The following is an 18,214-nucleotide window of genomic DNA, read 5'->3' as shown; positions in this document are numbered from 1 at the left end:
ATAACTGATATAAAGAGAAAATCACAAGAATGCAATGCACGTAGCTGATTTTAAAAACAGCTCTTCAGGCTACAACCTTTGTTATTAAAAACATTTGATGGTAAATTACAGCCATTCTGTAAGCAGCCCTGTGTCTGGCTTCTGGGCTGGGCACAGTGCTTTGCTTTAGTCGTGTCTTGTCCTGGGCTGCTGGTTGTTGTTCTGTCTTACCTGTGTGGCTTACCCTGTCAGTCCAGCCTACCTCGTGTCACATGCCTGTGCTTTAACAGCTGCTTTTCACATCCAGCCTCCAATCCAGTTTTGGACAATGCTGTTCACTAACCAAGCCAGTGTGTTGTGCGGTTCACTTGTTTCCTTTCTCAGTATTTACCTTGCGTGTGTTAACTGCAGGCACGATGCCTCCTGTAGCAACTGCGTTGGAAAGGCCACGTCCATGTTCCCTAAGGCTCCGTGTGCTGCTGCACTGCGTATCAGTAACTGAATTGATGAGCACCTATTCCCCTTTTCTCAGTATTTTCAATTTCCATATTTACCGCAAGGAAGAATGAGACAGTCATTTGGTGAGTTCATCTGGAAAGAGGAAAACTAGGAGCTGGTTTGTCAGAGTCCCTGCCTGCTTCTGAGAAGAGCCTAAGCTCAACTGGATGTGTTCTGTGGGCCAGGGCAAAACTTACCCCTTTTATCTCTTCCCTGTCACATAACGTGCACTCCTCTCTCCAGACATCAGGTAATTTTTCTGCTGAGTTGTGTTTTCAGCTTCCAGCCAAGTCTGTGATTTGCCTGCTGTTACCCAACTGGTTGAACAAAGGAAGTTTGAAACTTTCTTTACTAAGAGTTTTGCTGTTCTGACACAGATTTTTTTCATACATTTAGAGTATTTGTAAAGACAAAATACATTTATATAAAATGTATATAAAACTCTTGTAAAAATACTTCAGAACAAAATAAAAGCTCTCACACAAGCATTCAATGAAACACACAAAGTAAAGAAAAAAAATGCACTTGTGTTTTGAGAGAGGGATTTTCCCGGCTTTGCTTGAGGACTGTGTAAGAGTGGAAGGATTGAAGAGAATGAACAGGGAGGAAGATGGGTTCAGGAAGCAAAACAGATGTGTTTGGTTGTACAGCCTGGATAAAAATAGAAGGCTGGCAGAAACGAGGTGGCATGAAAGATTTTTTGGATATTGTGCTCATAGATAAGCATTTGGTAGGGCATGAAGCTGGGGGCACTCTGCTACAATATGTCTGAACACAATAGCTGTATGTTTAACAGTTCGGATGGAATATGACCTACATACACAGAATCACAACAGTGATGAAAATTCATCATCGTTACTTAATTCATGCTTGAGTGGATGTCAGGCTCTAATTATGAGGCAGCTCCAGTCTGCTTAATACTCAGACATTTGCTGTGACCCTGGCACAGCTGGTTTTGTCGAGGACAGACATAGTCAAAAATTCCCTTTCTGAGCTCTCTGCAAAGACTACTGAGGCTGCAAGTGACCTGTGGGATACACTTTGGAGCTCTGATATTAAAGATTTGAAGGTAAAGAAAGGCAAAGAGTGTCCAAGTGCATTGCAGAGAGCTGGAGGAAGCCATTGAAGTTGTTTATGGCGGCTGAAATGGCGTCAGCGGCTTACAGAAAAAATTGGTCATTTCCACGCCAGCCAAATCACTTGTGAAGTAATTTATGAAGGTAAGAAACAAAAATAAACCTACGGAAAGCATTCTGAGCTTTCTAATTGCATACTTTCTTAATTTTCCTCTGCTGAGCCCCTTCAGTGTTTCTTGCCCCCAGCTTATGCTGCTCTTTTCTGTTCACTTTCAAGCCCAGTGCAGTCTGCTGCTGACTTCAGTGGCATCATTGTTGCACATTAAGTTCCTCTGAAAATAGTGTACCCAAATTGCTTTGAGAGTACACAGCCCAGCGTGGGAGAGGGTTATTAATAGAAACAGCTTCTCGCTGTTGTATGAAGACAGAAGATGAGTTATTTCAGTGCGGCAGGTGGAGGTGGTTTTTTACAGCAATTGTTTACATTTTCGAACATCTAGCAGGGAATTAAAAAGGTCTGGTAAAAGCTGCATGGCACAGCGGGCTGCCATACATTTCGTATCAGCATGGTGAAGGCATGCTTTAAATATTGTGTTGTTGATTTTGTAGGATATGCTTAGCATTGTCTAATTTACAGCAGTACTAACAATTCCCAATCAGCCTTCAGAAAATTCAGTCTTCACTGAATTCTTCACTCTTCACCATTTATGTTATGCTGCAAAGAAGTCTTATTAGAGCTGGTGAGAAATGGCAAGATTTAAATTTTTGTCCCCTAAGGAGGCCAAGAGTTGAGAGAGATCCAAAAGTAGTTTGAAGGGAAACACAGGTATTTGAGATAGTCCCAAAGACTGTTTGCCAAGGCAGGAAGGAACCTGGGTGTTGCCGTTTGGCGCTTGCACCACGAAGAAGTCCCTCCTGTTCCCACATCTTCCTTCCCCATCGAGCAGCTCCTGACCTTTTGCACGTGGTCACTACTTGAGCTGCATCGCCAGCCACTGCCTGGTGTACCTCCTGTGAACTGCAGCCTTGCCAGTTTGACATCGAGCCTGCAAATTTCCATGTCATGGGAGACGGGTGGTGCATGGCTGCTTCATCGAGTCAGCCCTGTGACATTAAATAGGGGTAAACCCAGTACACTCAGGTTTAAGGATATACGAGGAAGAAAAGGAAAATGGACAACTTGTGCACCCACTCTCTGCTCTTCCCTACCCCTCTTCTCTGCTCCGCACTGCTGGCAGCAGCTCAGCTGCGGAACAGCCATACGGGGATTGTTTTTGTTCATTAGCCCCTGTGGGGCCTTACAGTCCTCACGTACGTGTTAAGGAGAGGAAGGCTCACAGGCCCACCCAGTTCCTGCCGTGTGCATGCTGCTGTCCTGGGCAGGAATCGTGCCCGTGTTGGGTCCTGTGGTGCGCAGGCCCTCACCAGGGCCCCTCATCATCTGGAGCCTGGGGCGCACCAGGGACACCTGCGTTAATGGAAGTTACTCAGGAAGAAGTTATTGGAAGTATCAGATTTAATTTGATAGCGTCATTAATACCAGAGACCTCGGCCTTTGAAAATGATCGTTGCATTCATGAAATACTTAGAATCATAGAATATTCTGGGTTGGAAGGGACCTTAAAACTCTGAAAAAAGCAGCTTAGTTTGAACTACTCATGCCTTTACAAGGGGATTTTTTTGAGGGTCAAAGCCAGTTTCTTAAAGTGTGTTGCTAATAACACATTAGGCAATGAATTAGTAAGTTATTAAGCTATGAACAAACGAACCTGTGTTTGTTTTAAAGGCCGGTCATCTGCTCAGTTCTATTTTCGTTGCTGGGTATCGCTCTGCACAGCCTGCCGAGCCCTCCGCGGATGAGCCGTACTGCACTTGACAGCTCCCTGCCTCGAGTAACTTGTTATCTGTGCGAGACAGCAGCAAAGGGAACATCAGACAAGCGTGCTGGAATTGGCGAGGGAGGAACATTCCCAGCGTGAAATAAGGTCAGGCACGTTGCTGCACCAGGGCTGCGCTGTACCTTCACAGCCCTGGAGCAGTTTTTCTCGCTACACCTGCTCTCGCTGGTGGGAGAGCACGAGGTGTGTGCCCCGCGGTGTGACTTGGAAGGGCTGGGCCCCAGCTTGCTGGATTTGGCAACCTGTTGTGGTTCCCGACCACTTCATTGGTTTGCTGGACTCTGACAGATGGTAGGTGGTTAGCCAACAAACCTGCAGTTTCTCCAGACGAAAGTTTCTAATGTTGAGCATTAGTTTGATTGCTAGTAATAAGCCACCTTACTGCCACCTGATAAATTAAGCCCATTAAAAAAAAAAAAAATAAAATAAAATAAAATAAAATAAAATAAAATAAAATAAAATAAAATAAAATAAAATAAAATAAAATTTAAACAACCATTTTTAATGCTTTTTCATTTCTGAAGTTTTCATTTTTTTGAAGCTTTCTGAAAGCAATTGCACATCTTTTGCCCTAGGTTTGCCTTTGGTATATGGATTAGAAAGTTATTCTTATTAGTTTTAGCCATGTTTGTATCAGAAGGCAGTTTTCCTCCAAAGCTGTCAGTAAAAAGCAAAAAATCAAACCTCAGTGAATTATTATTTGTTTTAAACCAGAGTTGATTCTAATATTTTTATCACCAAAAAAGCAAAGTTTCGACTGACTGCTGAGAATGTTCATTGGAAATCAATTTTATTTTTATTTTTTGCCACAAAGAATTAAGTGTAGCAAAAGCATATTTTTCTGTTAAAAACAATTTTGCTGAAAATTTTTGATTAGCACTGTTTATCAAAACAGTACTGGTGAAGCAGTGGAGACTTTAATATTCGTACTTGTGACTGCAAATATAATGAGTATTTTATTTCTAGATGCCATATTCAGAATTATGTAAGCCTGTGAAAAGGATTATCTTCTTTTACTGCAAAGATAAAGCAAAGCATGTCTGAATAACCCAATTATTATCTAAAATTGTCTTTCATTTCTAAAAACAGATACAAGATGTTAGACTTTGCTGGAAAAACAAATAAATTGTGATTCTGAAGGCAGCTGATGAAGACAGCATAATAAATTATGGAAAAAAATAATTTACTGTCTTATAAAACCATGTGTCATTGGATGCATGACTGAAAAGCAAGATATACTTGAGGAAGTAATGTATTTGCTTGCATGCTGAAATAATTTCTCAATAGTGTCCACTTTAAAAGCCATTCAGCAGCTGTAGGGAAGATTATCCCCTGTAAAGAAACAGTTCCATTTTGTAGAGACTGTGTGTATTTTTCAGCTTGTTCTCTTATAGTTTGTACTTGCTTTATCTGGCTCTCAATTACCTAATTGGATACACTTTTTATAAGTGTCAGTGTGATATCATCCTTTATTATGAAAGTATTTGGAAAATGACTACATCATTTGGCTTTGTGCAGACAACATTTGCTCTTTTGGAAGTCGTGGCCTTACGGCCCTTTTGCACTTGCTGTGAAATCCTGCCCAGCCTTTCCCAGAGGAAGTGGCAGAGGTGGGTAGGGAGCTCTTATGTGCAGCTTCCAAAGCCCTAGCAAATACTCTGGCTGGGACTGAGGTTTTCGTGAAGATGATTTCTCTGCTACAGGTGCTATGATGGGAGACGATGCTTCCATAAGCACATAGGTTTCTCTTATCCCTGCTTTTGTTTAATTGAGGATTTCAAGAGCCTGGATAGAGAAAATGATTTTTATGGCATTTTACCACGGGCATGTATTCTCACAAGCCAATTTCAGTGTAGTAAGGATGATCTGCAGCACCTTTTACACTGAGTGGAGGTGGGCACATCCTCCAAACACCTCGCACGGCAGGAGCCAACTCCTTGAGCTGTGCCCAGAGGAGACTTGTTCTCTCCGTCACTGATATTAATCACCCTTGGCTAAAGTTAAAGGACGTTTTTAAACCACATGGCATCTTGTGAAACTGCACAGTTAAAGGACAAGTTAATCCTACTTTTTTACTGTTGTGGTTTAACCCGGCTGGCAGCTAAACACCACACAGCCGTTCGCTCACCCTCCCCCCTCCCTCTCTGGGATGGGGGAGAGAAACGGGAAAGTGAAGCCGGAGAGTTGAGATAAAGACAGTTTATTAAGACAGGAATATAATAACAATAATAATAATAATAGTGATAATGGTAATAGTATTAATAATAATAATGTGTAAGAAACAAGTGATGCACAATGCAATTGCTCACCACCCGCTGACCGATGCCCAGCCTATCCCCGAGCAGCCGGCCCCCCCACCCCGGCCAGCCACCCCTATATATTGTTTAGCATGACGTCAGATGGTATGGAATACCCCTTTGGCCAGTTTGGGTCAGCTGTCCTGGGTCTGTCCCCTCCCAGCTCCTGCTGCACCCCCAGCCTGCTCGCTGGCAGGACAGAGCGAGAAGCCGAAAAGTCCTTGGCCTGGTGTAAGCACTGCTCTGCAACAATTAAAGCATCAGCATGTTATCAGCGCTCTTCTCATCCTAATCCAAAACATAGCACCCTACCAGCTACTAGGAGGAAAAATTAACTCTGTCCTAACTGGAACCAGGACATTTACCTCTGTTGTTTTTGGCTTCCCACGGCTTCTCTCGCATCAGGTGAGAGACGGTTGCCTGGCGATTGTCCGAGCCATTGAACTGGTTCAGTTCTTTGTTTCAACAGAAAACTGCTCGTTTTTGGAGGGGAGGGAACAAGTGTGCCTGCCGTTAGACCTCCCTACCTCACCCCGTGTCCTCACAGCAGCCAGGCTGGTAGCGGGGAAGCGGTGGGAGCATGTGGCTGTGGCAGTGGGGATGGTGGGCCTACCTACCACGCTACTGCTCTGCAGCTCAACCAGACGACGTGCGGTGAAACTCCTAGTCTTTGCAGCTGTCTCCTATAATTTGTGTTTCTGGTGTTACTGCATCAAGCACAGTCATCTCTTTCACTCGTCTGGGTTAACCTCAAAGCTTACACGGGTAATTTGTGGTAGAACTTTTTGGCTGCTGGTTTGGTGGCTTGCGAAGCAGAGAAATGCTTCTCGATCCGTTTGTCGTAGGACTGACGGTACTTGATTTCCACAGAGGTTTGTGTGGATCCTGTGCCCATTAAACCCAGTTGCTGGATTGAGACTTGAATTCCTGATATATACCTCTGTCAGGGTTTAAGTTAATTTATTTCAAGCTCATTTATTATTTTAGGGTTGATTTCAGTGGGTGTTATATCAGGGTCTTAGTTTTCCATGTCTCATGAATTAGAAACGTGACATTTCTGCTCATCCTCTCCCTTTTAGCTGAAGACTGATGCATTTTAAGATCTAATATCCATACACTGTTTTACAAAAAATAAAAATAAAAAATTAGCTTCATTGCTGTAAAAGGTAGTCGTAACTGCATTTTACATGGCACCACTTATCCAAACTCTTTTGCAAAGTTCCTTGTGCCTTTTAGAAAAATACAAGATATTTTATATGTCAAACTATTTGTCAGCAGGCTTTGAAGAGGACAAAATGCATATGTAGAAATAATAGGGATATTCAAATTGCTAGTATGTATGAACTAAGATTTGATTTGGTTAAGTACCAGGTTTTTAACTCACAAGATGAACAGATAGGATGCAGGTGCAGCCAGTGGTTGATTTATATCCTGTATTTCCCTGTGCGTCTTCATTCTTGCCCGACAATCTGAATGGAGTTTTCCATGATTTTGTGCTAAATCTGAAGAAATAACTCTGTGACAGGATGGTGATCTGGAATGACATAAGCCTGAAAGGCTAATGGAGGGGTTGTGTCTAAAAGTGTTATATTTAGTGTGAGATTTTTAAGTTACTTTAGTGAGCCATTAAATTTCTCCTCCCTTCTGGTTCAGTCATTATTATCAGTTGTAATTTACAGTTTTTTCCATTGATAATCCAAAATACAGTGGGAGAAAAAAGATCTGAAAAGCATTACTGCTTAAACTAGAGACAAAGTATGCATTGTACTAGTATCAACCTTTAATATCTGTAAGTGATCCATCTCAACAATAAGAAGAACCGTAAGTAATTTATTGACTTTTTCTGTGGAGACACCGTCCTTCAGCTTTTTCCTAGCCAACTAGTAGGAGCTACGAATATTTGTCCTGTTCTTAACCAGGAAAGCCCAATTACATGGCAGCTCTGTGCTGAATGACTAGCCTTCATAAGAAATGTGCTTATTCTGTTCTTTTTGTTTGTTTGTTTTTTTCCCATTCAGAACCCTATACTCATAATAAATATATTGCAGGCTAAATTAGTTATCTTAAATGTTAACTGAGAGCATTTTGGTTGTTTACTGGTTATTAACTTTTATTATTTATTTATAATACTCGCATAGTTAAACACATGTTTTTGTACATCTTACTTTGTATATGCTATCAGTTCTTGGTGTGGTGCAGTTTGATGAGAACAGATTCAAGCTCTCAAGTTTATTCTTTCAGTTGGAAAAGTGCCTTAAATCATGTATTTGATTTATATACATAACACGCACCCCAAAAAGCAAGGACAGCAGGTTTGCATGCCTGCCAGATGACTTATGTTTTCTCCCCCAGGGACTTGCACTTTTTGCTCTGTGGGCCATAAATCATCACCTACAAAATCATGTAAAATGAGGTAACACACCGCTGTGTTGTGTTTTATCACACTTGATTAAAATCTATGTCCCTGGACAGCCAATAATTTTAATGTCGAAATAAACTGTAATTAGCCTGTTTCTTGTCATAGCATCTTGTTTACACAACAAGACAGTTGTTTCCCCAGCCTTACTGTACCGCATCCCTTCCCTTCCACCGGCCTCCTTCTCGTCTTGCCTCTCCCTAAAAGATTTCTCTTTTTGCCCAATATATTCTTGCATCTCAGTCCAACCACCCATGCCCTCATGCCACAGTCTCACCAACCATCCTTCCCCAGGCTGATGGACCGGTGTCCACCGTGTGCTTCCAGCCTCATTTATTCTGCAGGGCACCCTTCTGCCTCTGGATCCTGGAGGGCTTCCTACCAAGGGCAGTTTGCCGGGGGCTCGCTCCAAGGAAAGGAGTGAGCTCCCGGCCAGATTCTGCGTTTCAGAGGAGCTTCATCAAGCCTCATGGATGGAGGTTCCTTTACCCTGTCCCCTTGCTGTTGTTAAAGCAGAAATTATAGGCTTAATACATGTTATGGATAGAAAACTCTTTGGAACAGTGGAGCTTATATTGGGTGTTCAAAGTGGTTCCTGCTGAACTTGAAATCAGTGAAAAGCCATAGAAAGCCAGCGGGTGGAAGGATGTTAACAGTGTGAGTAAGAGGCGTGACTGTTTGTCAGGACATGGAGGAAGTGAATCCTACATCTTTATTGCTATAAAGGATTGCATCACTCGGTGCCCGACAATAAAGACTACTTTCCGAGGTACTTTGTTAGAGGGGGCCCCTTCAGAAATGAAAGGAGATCTTGTTCAGCCAATCCTTTAATGACTATGTCTGTCTGTGGGCATCTTGGGGGGAGGAGGGGGTCAGATAGCCAGATGAATTTTAACAGAGGGTCTTTGTGTAAAATATATGGACATTAAAAAAATCAAGAAAAAATGTAAAGTTGCAGGGCAAAAAGTATTGCACTACTGTGTTCTGTATCATGGTTACTTCGCAGTAAATATTCTGAGGATGGCACTTCAAACCTTTTTTCCACTTTTAAATCTATTTCTGTTTAAATTGTATTCGAAAGAGGTCGTTCAGCTGAGTGTGTAGGAAGATAAATACATTTCAAATGGCTGGATTATGAGGAATTATGTTCACCGTACTTGTCATCATGTGTAGAGATTATTTGTAGTCATAAGGTACTCAAATTCAGCAGTTTAATATTAATTCTTAGTTCTTTTTTTCTTGAACACCGAAACAAGCAGACATAAGCCTTCATTTGAGCAAACTGAATGGAGTTGGTAGGTTGGAGAACGAGAGGATTTGGACTCTGTTCGTTGTGTCGTAGCGCTATCCACCCATTACAAACAACTTTATAATTTACTGTATTAGTCAGTGATAACCTAATGAGCTGCCAGTGTTTGAAAGTTGTGCACACTGTGTTTTGTTCAGTTCTGTCCTGCAGAAGTACTGAGCAGGGTTTAATTGCCTTTAGTGAGAGATGCTGCCAGTAAAAAGGTAGAGCCTCATTCCTTCACTTAGCAGCCAGAAACTGTTTTACTGACAAAATACTGAACTTCGTACAGACTTTAGATCTACCTTAAATACAATTGCTGCAGCCCATTTTAAAGTCTAAAAAAATTAACACAAATTTGAAGACTACTTTTCTCTCTTTTGTTGAAGAAGCTTGGCTATCATGCTTACAGTTTCTGTACTTTCTAACAACTGATAAATATATAATGTATCTACCATTTTTCTGCCTGCATGTCTGAACAACTTGTGAATAATTTAATGTTTTACTTTACCACTTCGCCTCTTTCCGTAACACTAAAATGAGGAAGATAAGATTCTGATAAAGTATTAATTCAATGGGAAATTGGAAAAAAATATATATATTAAGCACTGAAAATTGTTCTGTTTTTCTCTGGGGAGAGCACAAGCAGTGAATGCAGCTGGCGGACAACAAGGGAGCTAAACAGTCAAGGTGATCATAGAATAATTTGGATTGGAAAGGACTTCTGGAGGCCATCTAGTCCAACTGCCTCCTTGGAGCACATCTGCTTATTGCAGGCTTGTCCAGCTGAGTCTTGAGCACCTTTGAGGGTGGAGATGATGTTCCAGGAGTCTCTTGAGTCCTCTGGTACATGGGCCACACACATGGGACCTGTTACCTGGCTGGCTGCTAGCATTTGGTGGCAGTGGTACACATTTTCCTGCTGGTTCAAATCTTTTCACCAGAGCACAAAGGCGCGCTAGTGCCATGGTGGCAGAGCTTATTTCTGGAGAAAAAAAATGTGCTGCTCACTCTAAATGGGATTTTAATAGATGAGAACACATTGATTTTATAAAGGCTTCTATGTTTTAGTACTTAACATAATCTGACTTTATATTTTCATAGTAGCCAGTTCTTTCTTTTTATTATTTACTAGGTTTTGCTTTGTTTTGCCATATCCATGTGGTTTACATTGCAGCAGTTTTCACACATTGGTTTTAAATGTTTGAAGAGAATTAAATGGTTCAGGGAAATGTTATAAGTATCCAGGACAGCAGCAAAGTCCGGGCATTCAGCTGCAAAGCAGGGTGCTCCACAAGTGAAGTTTGACGCAAAAAATCTTGTATGGTATAATTCACTGTTTAATAAAGTGTTATATATGTTATAGTTAAACCTGTATTCTGCCAAGTTTTTTGCAGTTGATGACATCCTTTTTTCCTGATATAACTTTGATTTGATATGGATTTGTTTGGATTGGAGAGCTGCTGCAAAGTTCGGAAATGTTTGGTTGTTGTGTATCTTTAACATGAACTGCAGCATCTGTGCATTTTCTGCTTCATTTTCCTACCTGCTTCTGACTCCCAGGATATATCTGGGAATCCCATGTGTTCTGATGGGGAAGGTCGGTATGCATGACGTTTTCCAGACGTGCTGCTTGTATTTAAGGGTACAAGATAAAGGATATCCCATGCAGATCTGTGCGTTACCAATAGAGAAGCCTGGTGCTAGTGGCATCCACACATCACAGATCTGATCAAAGATTGCTCCTATGACCCAGTCTTTGATTTATGTTTGAATGCACAATGAAAGGACTGCTTCCTGAGACAACCATGTCCTTGGGTTCAGAATTACACTGCTGATCATTTAACACCCTGCTAACTGTTATCAGCCACACAAGTGAAACACCTGAGTTCGGAGGGGATGCGTGTGTAGGGAATGTGTGCAGGGACTAAAATACACACAGTTTAAATGCACAGGGACAGTATATATGGCATGGCAGATGGAGTAGTGAGAGAGGGATCAAAATTGTCCCCTGGAAGCGATGCCAGTGTTCTGGAGCAGGTCATGCTTCTCAAAGATCTCAACTGCTTCATCTCTTAAACCACATCCCCAGTACCAGTCTTGCAGTGTGAGCATTCTTCCTTTCTCTTCCTGAGTATCTGCACTTACAGCTTTCGGTTGTCTTCCTTAGACAAGCTAGGATTGATCGAGTCAGTCAAGGATGAAGAATGAAACAACGAGGTAATGGTTGTAGCTGTCACACTTTAGCTGTCGGAAACACATCCTTGATGAAAAGCAGAGCATGCCTGTGTAGTATTTCTTCTGTATGGGAACAAACAAAACCTGCTGACACAGCACTACCTTTACCTGACAAGTTTGAAGCATCATATAGATTGTCTGGAAGAAATATCTCTGAATCCAAATATGACAAATAAGACCAAAATCTGGGAGGGGGGAAGAGGATGTTGACTGGAATTGACCTTCTGTTATACAGCTCTACAGCTGTGGGAATCCCCATGGTGTACCCTTTGTAGGCTTTACTCATGTGAGAGAATAGGCAGGAAAATGTTTTTGCTCTAATGCAAGCTATGATTTTTTTTAATGACTTTTTCTTTATCCTTAGCGTCACTGTTACTTCCCTCAGTGTTTTCATGCAGTGAAACCATGTCAGGAGGAGCCGTGATTTCATCAGTGCCCATTTCTGCTTAACATATTAAATTTACCAAATCATACGTGTCTTTCAACAGATTTTGGTGTAATCATATATTTGGAGACTGTAACTTCAACAATACATTTGCCCATTGTGCCTCTGTTTGGGTTCTAAGTGTGTATCCATAAATAGTAATCAGTAGTACTATTGTACGTTAGGTTTTCAGCTGAAGAACCCTAAAGGTACAGGGACAGATAGCAAGAAAATATTACTACTCACTTGAGGAAATAAAGATGATAATTCTTCCCGACCTGCAAATCACTAGGTATTTATGATTTCGACAGCTTTCCACATGCCACAATTTGTGCCAGGGTTATTGGCTTCTTTAACCCAGAGCCACATCACGCGTCACCACCCTGCTTGTCCTACCTGGAACATTTCTGTGTGTGATTCACACTGCAGCTGCAGAATCACACATGCCAACACAAAGGAAGCAAGGGAAAGGAGCAGGAATTCTCCCCTTGGCAGCAGCACGGAGCTAGGCCCAACAAAGTGCCTGTGTGACTGTGGCTGCATTCAGTCGGTGCTTGCTGATAGCATGCTATAGATGGAATGTGCTTCTCATTCTTTCTAAGAATTACAGCCATAGTAACTGCATATCATACAGCATTTGTTTTACGTTTTCAGAAGGAAATTGTCTGTTGATTCTTAGTTGTCAAAGGGCTTTTCAGTCTTAAACTTAATCATAGACTTGTCCTAGGGATTGGTAGTTCCAGATGGTCTAAAAACCCTCGGTCTCTCCCTTACTCTGTGTTTAGATCTGTTTGCTTCAGTGTCTTCAATTATGGCTATATAATTAAAACGTCGATTAGAACTGGCTAGCTGATGAGGCCAGAATGAGGAAAACTGACTCTGAACTGGCTAAAACTTGTACTGTGTTTAGTAAACTGGCAGCAGTCCCACCAGTAACTCCCTTCATCCCAGTTCAATTAAATTTGTTTATCTATACATCGGGAAAATCCCATTTAGCTGGAATCCTACATGAATGATCATCAAAATAAGCAGCTAACAAATTCTTTGTGTTCATTAATATTATGAAAATCTTCTTTCTCCAAGCACTTGTGTGATATATCACTTTTGCATCCCCATGGCATTTCATAAAGTTGCAGTAGAAACCCCCCCGTGCTGCATAACAGTGGCTGGAGAAAAATGACGTTAGTTCTTACAACCTCAGGATTTTTATAGCGTATCTGAAACATCTCTAGAAGGTATTACGTCTAGCTGCATACCAGCTTTGTGGAGTATTAATAGCAGTGTTTCTTTTGTGCCAAGTGGATTACTGCCATATAAATTTGTAATCAGTGTAACAGTGCATGCAGAAGAATTTCAAAGCAGCTACTCAACTGAAAACTCTTTCACTTTATTAATTAACCATTCATGAAGAGACTGAAAAGGGAGGATTGTGAAATGTGGAAAAGAATTCAAGTCTTACAGGGAAGAGGTGAGAACTGAGTGCAGGATCACTTGGGTCTGAAACGCATGGCAACAGCGAACACTTTTGAGAAGGAAACTACAGTAGCAGAGACGGTAAGCTCAAAGGGTGCTTCTGGCCTGTGGTGCTATGGCAAGATGATGTCAGCTGCTTGTGTAGGTGCATGGTATTCATTTTTTACTGCATGCATTTGATTATTGAGATTTATCCTCTTTATTATACTCTTTAATATCTTTATTGATGATTTGGATGAGGGAATTGAGTGCACCCTCAGTAAGTTTGCAGATGACACCAAGCTGGGAGGATATGTTGATCTGCTGGAGTGTAGGAAGGCCCTGCAGAGGGATCTGGACAGGATGGGTCAATGGTCAGAGGCCAGTGGGATGAGGGTCAACATGGCTAAGTGCCGGGTCCTGCACTTTGGTCACCACAACCTCGTGCAGTGCTACAGGCTTGGGGGAGAGTGTCTGGAAAGCTGTGCAGAGGAAAAGGATCTGGGGGAGCTGACGGATGCTCACCTGCAGATGAGCCAGCAGTGTGCCCAGGTGGCCAAGAAGGCCAACGGCATCCTGGCTTGTGTCAGGAATAGTGCAGCCAGCAGGAGCAGGGAGGTGATCGTCCCCCTGTACTCGGCTCTGGTGAGGCCGCACCTCGAGTGCTGTGTTCAGTTTTGGGCCCCTCACTACAAGAAGGACATCGAGGCCCTGGAGCATGTCCAGAGAAGGGCTACGAAGATGGTGAAGGGTCTGGAACACAAGTCCTGTGAGGAGCAGCTGAGGGAGCTGGGGTTGTTTAGTCTGGGGAAGAGGAGGCTCAGGGGAGACCTTATTGTTCCCTGCAACTACCTAAAAGGAAGGTGTGGGGAGCTGGGGGTCGGCCTCTTCTCACAGGTAACCAGTGATAGGACTAGAGGGAATGGCCTCAAGTTGCGCCAGGGGAGGTTCAGGTAGGAAATGAGGAGACATTTCTTCTCAGAAAGAGCAGTCAGGCACTGGGATGGGTTGCCCAGGGAGGTGGTGGAGTCACCGTCCCTGGGGGTGTTCAAGGACAGGCTGGACGTGGTGCTCAGGGACATGGTTTAGTGGGTGACATTGGTGGTAGGGTGATGGTCGAACCAGATAATCTTGGAGGTCTTTTCCAACTTTAATGCTTCTATGATTCAATGAACATAAGAAGCTGTAGTCAGGGTCCACCCCTGCTAGGAACTACAGATGCATTGATCCAGCAGCAGCCAATACCGTATTCTGCATTTTGTTGTTGTCGAAGGTATTGTCTTCAGGAAAAGACCTTTTGAAAATCACCCATGTAACCCATCCAGTTTTGCAGTGTCCTGAAAGTGAAGTTTTGTTGGTGAGCTGATCACTAATCTCAAATGTGTCAGACCAGACTGGGAAGAGGAGCCGTACCTGGCCAGGGCATAAACCGATACAAACTCCTCCTTTCCATCTCTTACTGCTTCTGCTGGAAATCAACCCAGTAAGTACTCTGTACCTGCTGTATGTAGTTGTTAAAAAATAAAGCTTTTGAGCTCAAACTCATTCTTTTGAAAACAATTCAAGAACTCTTAAACTTAAAAATTATTTTAATATCAAGTTTTGGCTTTCTGTTTCCAGCCAGTTCTGCACAAAGCTGTGTCGTGGAGGGCCAGTCAATATTGTTGACTGTGTTTACTATTCATTTATATATATATATATACACATATATATATTAATTTATATATATATATATGTATATACACAGATGCAGGTAGTTTTTGATCAAACCTTCCACTGGCACAACTGATTGTGTAGTGAAGGCAACTACTTACCCTCACCCCCTTAGTTCAGTAATTATTTATACAGATGTAGTTGGCATATGATGGGAATGACCATGTCTCAGGGTGTATGTGCTGAGAGTGGCCAACATGCCTGAAACTGTTGTATCTTTACAGGACATTGCCAATAAAGCTATGTCTGACTGACCACTTTAAGCCACTTCTTTTCTCTGCTGTTATTTTACCAGGTTTATATCGGTAGTGGCCCCTTGACTGTGGCTCCATAGTTTTCAGGCATCAAATATGTGTAGTGGTATCAAAGTGGCTTCTTGGTCTCCCATCAGTTTCTTTCTCCTCTTGCCACAGAAATTCCCTCTCTGTCACTTGCCTCAGTTGTCTCCCTCCCTTGCACTGTACTCAGGCTCAGCAGCAGGGGACTGGGTGCAGGGTGGACATGGGAGGGGTGGCTGAAAGCATGGGCCTGTATAGTATTAATTTTATGAAATTAATAGAAACAATGAAATGAAATTCCAGAAATATTTTGCGGGAGCATCCCAATCTAAGTAGGTTCCTCTTCTTCACCTGCCTTCATAGTTTTCTTTACCATCTAATATTAACACTTCCAGGACATTGAAACCCTCATTTTATGTCCTGAAGGTTGTTTTTGTTTCTTGTTTTTCATTTAAGATACAAAATGATCCTCATTGATTTTAGGATTTCTTTTATGGTAATAGTTCAACTTTTTTGAGAGATTGTTTTGAAGAAAGACTGGCAGCTGCAGTTCAGCAGCATAATGTGCAAGTATAAATAGAATGCAGGCGGTCCATTTATCTCAGCCCGTATCAACTTATATTAATCTGATGCTGAGGCTTGTTACAATCATGGTTTGTGTCTGAGCAGACACACTCAATTAGGGTTAAGCTTGGAAAACTAATCTAATATGCCCATGTAACTTACTTAAAGCTTTGCCTATAGATTTCTGGTGAAACCAAGTAATTCTTTTACCTCTTAACCTTTAATAAGTTAATGTCAAAATATTGGGAAAGTTTATCACTATCTGTGGTTTTGGGAGATACTGAGTTTAAAATAGCTTTTACGTTTGCTTGGATATATTTTGATTAATACCCATTTCTAAGTTTTCTTCCCAGTCCAGCTTCTACTTGTATGTCATGGTATTTTATTAAATGTGATTTCACTTCACAGATTTTCTAGATTACGTTACCGGAGCCCTATTTAAGCTTTTTCTTAGAGAGAGTATTCTGGTAGACAAGTCTAAAAGTGAAATTTAAGAACACTTATTGAATTCTATCAGGTATAAAAATAGAATAGGCCGAAGATGTACCTAAACTTTATGTTAATCTCATCCACATCGAGAAAGGAAAAGTCATTCTTTTCTTGTATTTCAATCTCCTTGGCATTGTAGAGTGATGATTTAGTTCTCAGGTTTTCAGGCAGGTTTTCTCTCAACATTTTCCCTTTACAAGAGCCCTGTAGAATTTATGGATGTAAAAATATCAAGTTCTGTCTCTTTGAAGTCTCAGCTACCATTTCTTTCTTGCTTAAAATCAGCCTCTGGATGACACGTCACTATTTTAGCCTAGTGGCTAGCCTCTGGCATGGATTAATTTTTATAAACTTCTTTTTAATTTAAAAAATCAACACAAGCAAAATACTTGCCATAATTCAACATTTAAGTATGGCTACAAGAAAGCTCAGAACTAAGCATCATAACAATCAGTATTCCCTTGTTACAGTATAAGGGTGTTCAACTGTACAAAGCAGGTTACATTTCAGATTAGAAGTAACTTCTGTGTTATCTTTTTAATGTGCACAAAGCAATCATTTTGTTCAATAATGTAGTATGAGTCCAATTTAGATTTTTGTTTGTACTTCTGTTTTCAACAAAACAAGTGTCATTTGTGTGCAGAGACAAGTAATGGAGCATGCTTTAAGCAGAAAAACCTGAACAGCAGATCTCTCTTGTGGTGTGCTTTTCTTCCCCCTCATTTAATTTCCACTATTATTGAAAATGCACTGATACTGAAAGATACACATGGCACTTTTTTAAAAGACTGTGAGATTTAGCTTGTATGTGCCCTTTTACTTGTTTTTCATAAACTTTTCCAAGAACTAGTAATTTCAGACCTCCCTGTATGCATATGTTAGATGCAAATTCCCCATATAATTTTTACAGTCTGCGTTCTTCAGGCAAGATCTCTCTTGCAGTCCTCTGCATTATTATTTATCCCATTATTGCAGTGGGATGTGATGGCAATTCTGATAGTGAAGTTTCTCTGCAGAACCTGCTTTCTGCAGGGACTCAAGGGAAAAAGGACAGGACAAACTATAGGTGTGGATCTCATAGATGGACTCCTGCACAGTGTTTGCACGGTGAGATCTTGAAGTACAAGGTGTAGTAGGCACCATGTTTTCTAGCCCATTTTTTCCCTGAAAAATGAGATTTAAAATTAAGGAGAAATGGCAACACTGGTGGCAGTGGCTTATCAGCAGGTCTGACAATTAGCTTGTTTTAAGGAGCAGAAGAAACACAGGACCATAAATTTGTGTGCTAATGCAGTGTTGATTCTGCTGCCAGCGCCTCCTGCACTGTACTGCTAGGAGGGATACTTGGTCCTCTAACATGAACATTTCAGAGCTTGGCACTTAATGCCAGGATGTAAGGAAGGGTCTGTAAATACTTGTTGGGATCCAGGGGAAAATCACATTAAGGCATTTGAGATGTTCCCTAAAGATAAGGCTCCTATACAAACAAAAAGATGAAAGGAACAAGAATCTGGCAGTGATCAAGGTGGTGGCAGCTTAAATTAATGATCCCCAAGAAAACTTGAGGTTAATTTATTGACAAAAATATTGTGACAGTTCCCAGG

General features: G+C 41.5%; 1 protein-coding gene across 11 annotated transcripts in view; it reads left to right on the top strand.

Annotated features, from left to right (window-relative positions):
* Nucleotides 1–18,214, top strand: part of MCF2L (MCF.2 cell line derived transforming sequence like) — a 161,774-nt gene that overhangs the window by 38,209 nt on the left and 105,351 nt on the right. The gene's annotated exons all lie outside the window — the stretch shown is intronic.

The sequence above is a fragment of the Anser anser genome (assembly GCF_964211835.1).
Source record: "Anser anser genome assembly, chromosome: 1".
Lineage (NCBI taxonomy): Eukaryota > Metazoa > Chordata > Aves > Anseriformes > Anatidae > Anser > Anser anser.
The sequence above is the reverse complement of the archived record's forward strand: the minus strand, read 5'-3'. Positions and strand labels throughout refer to the sequence as shown.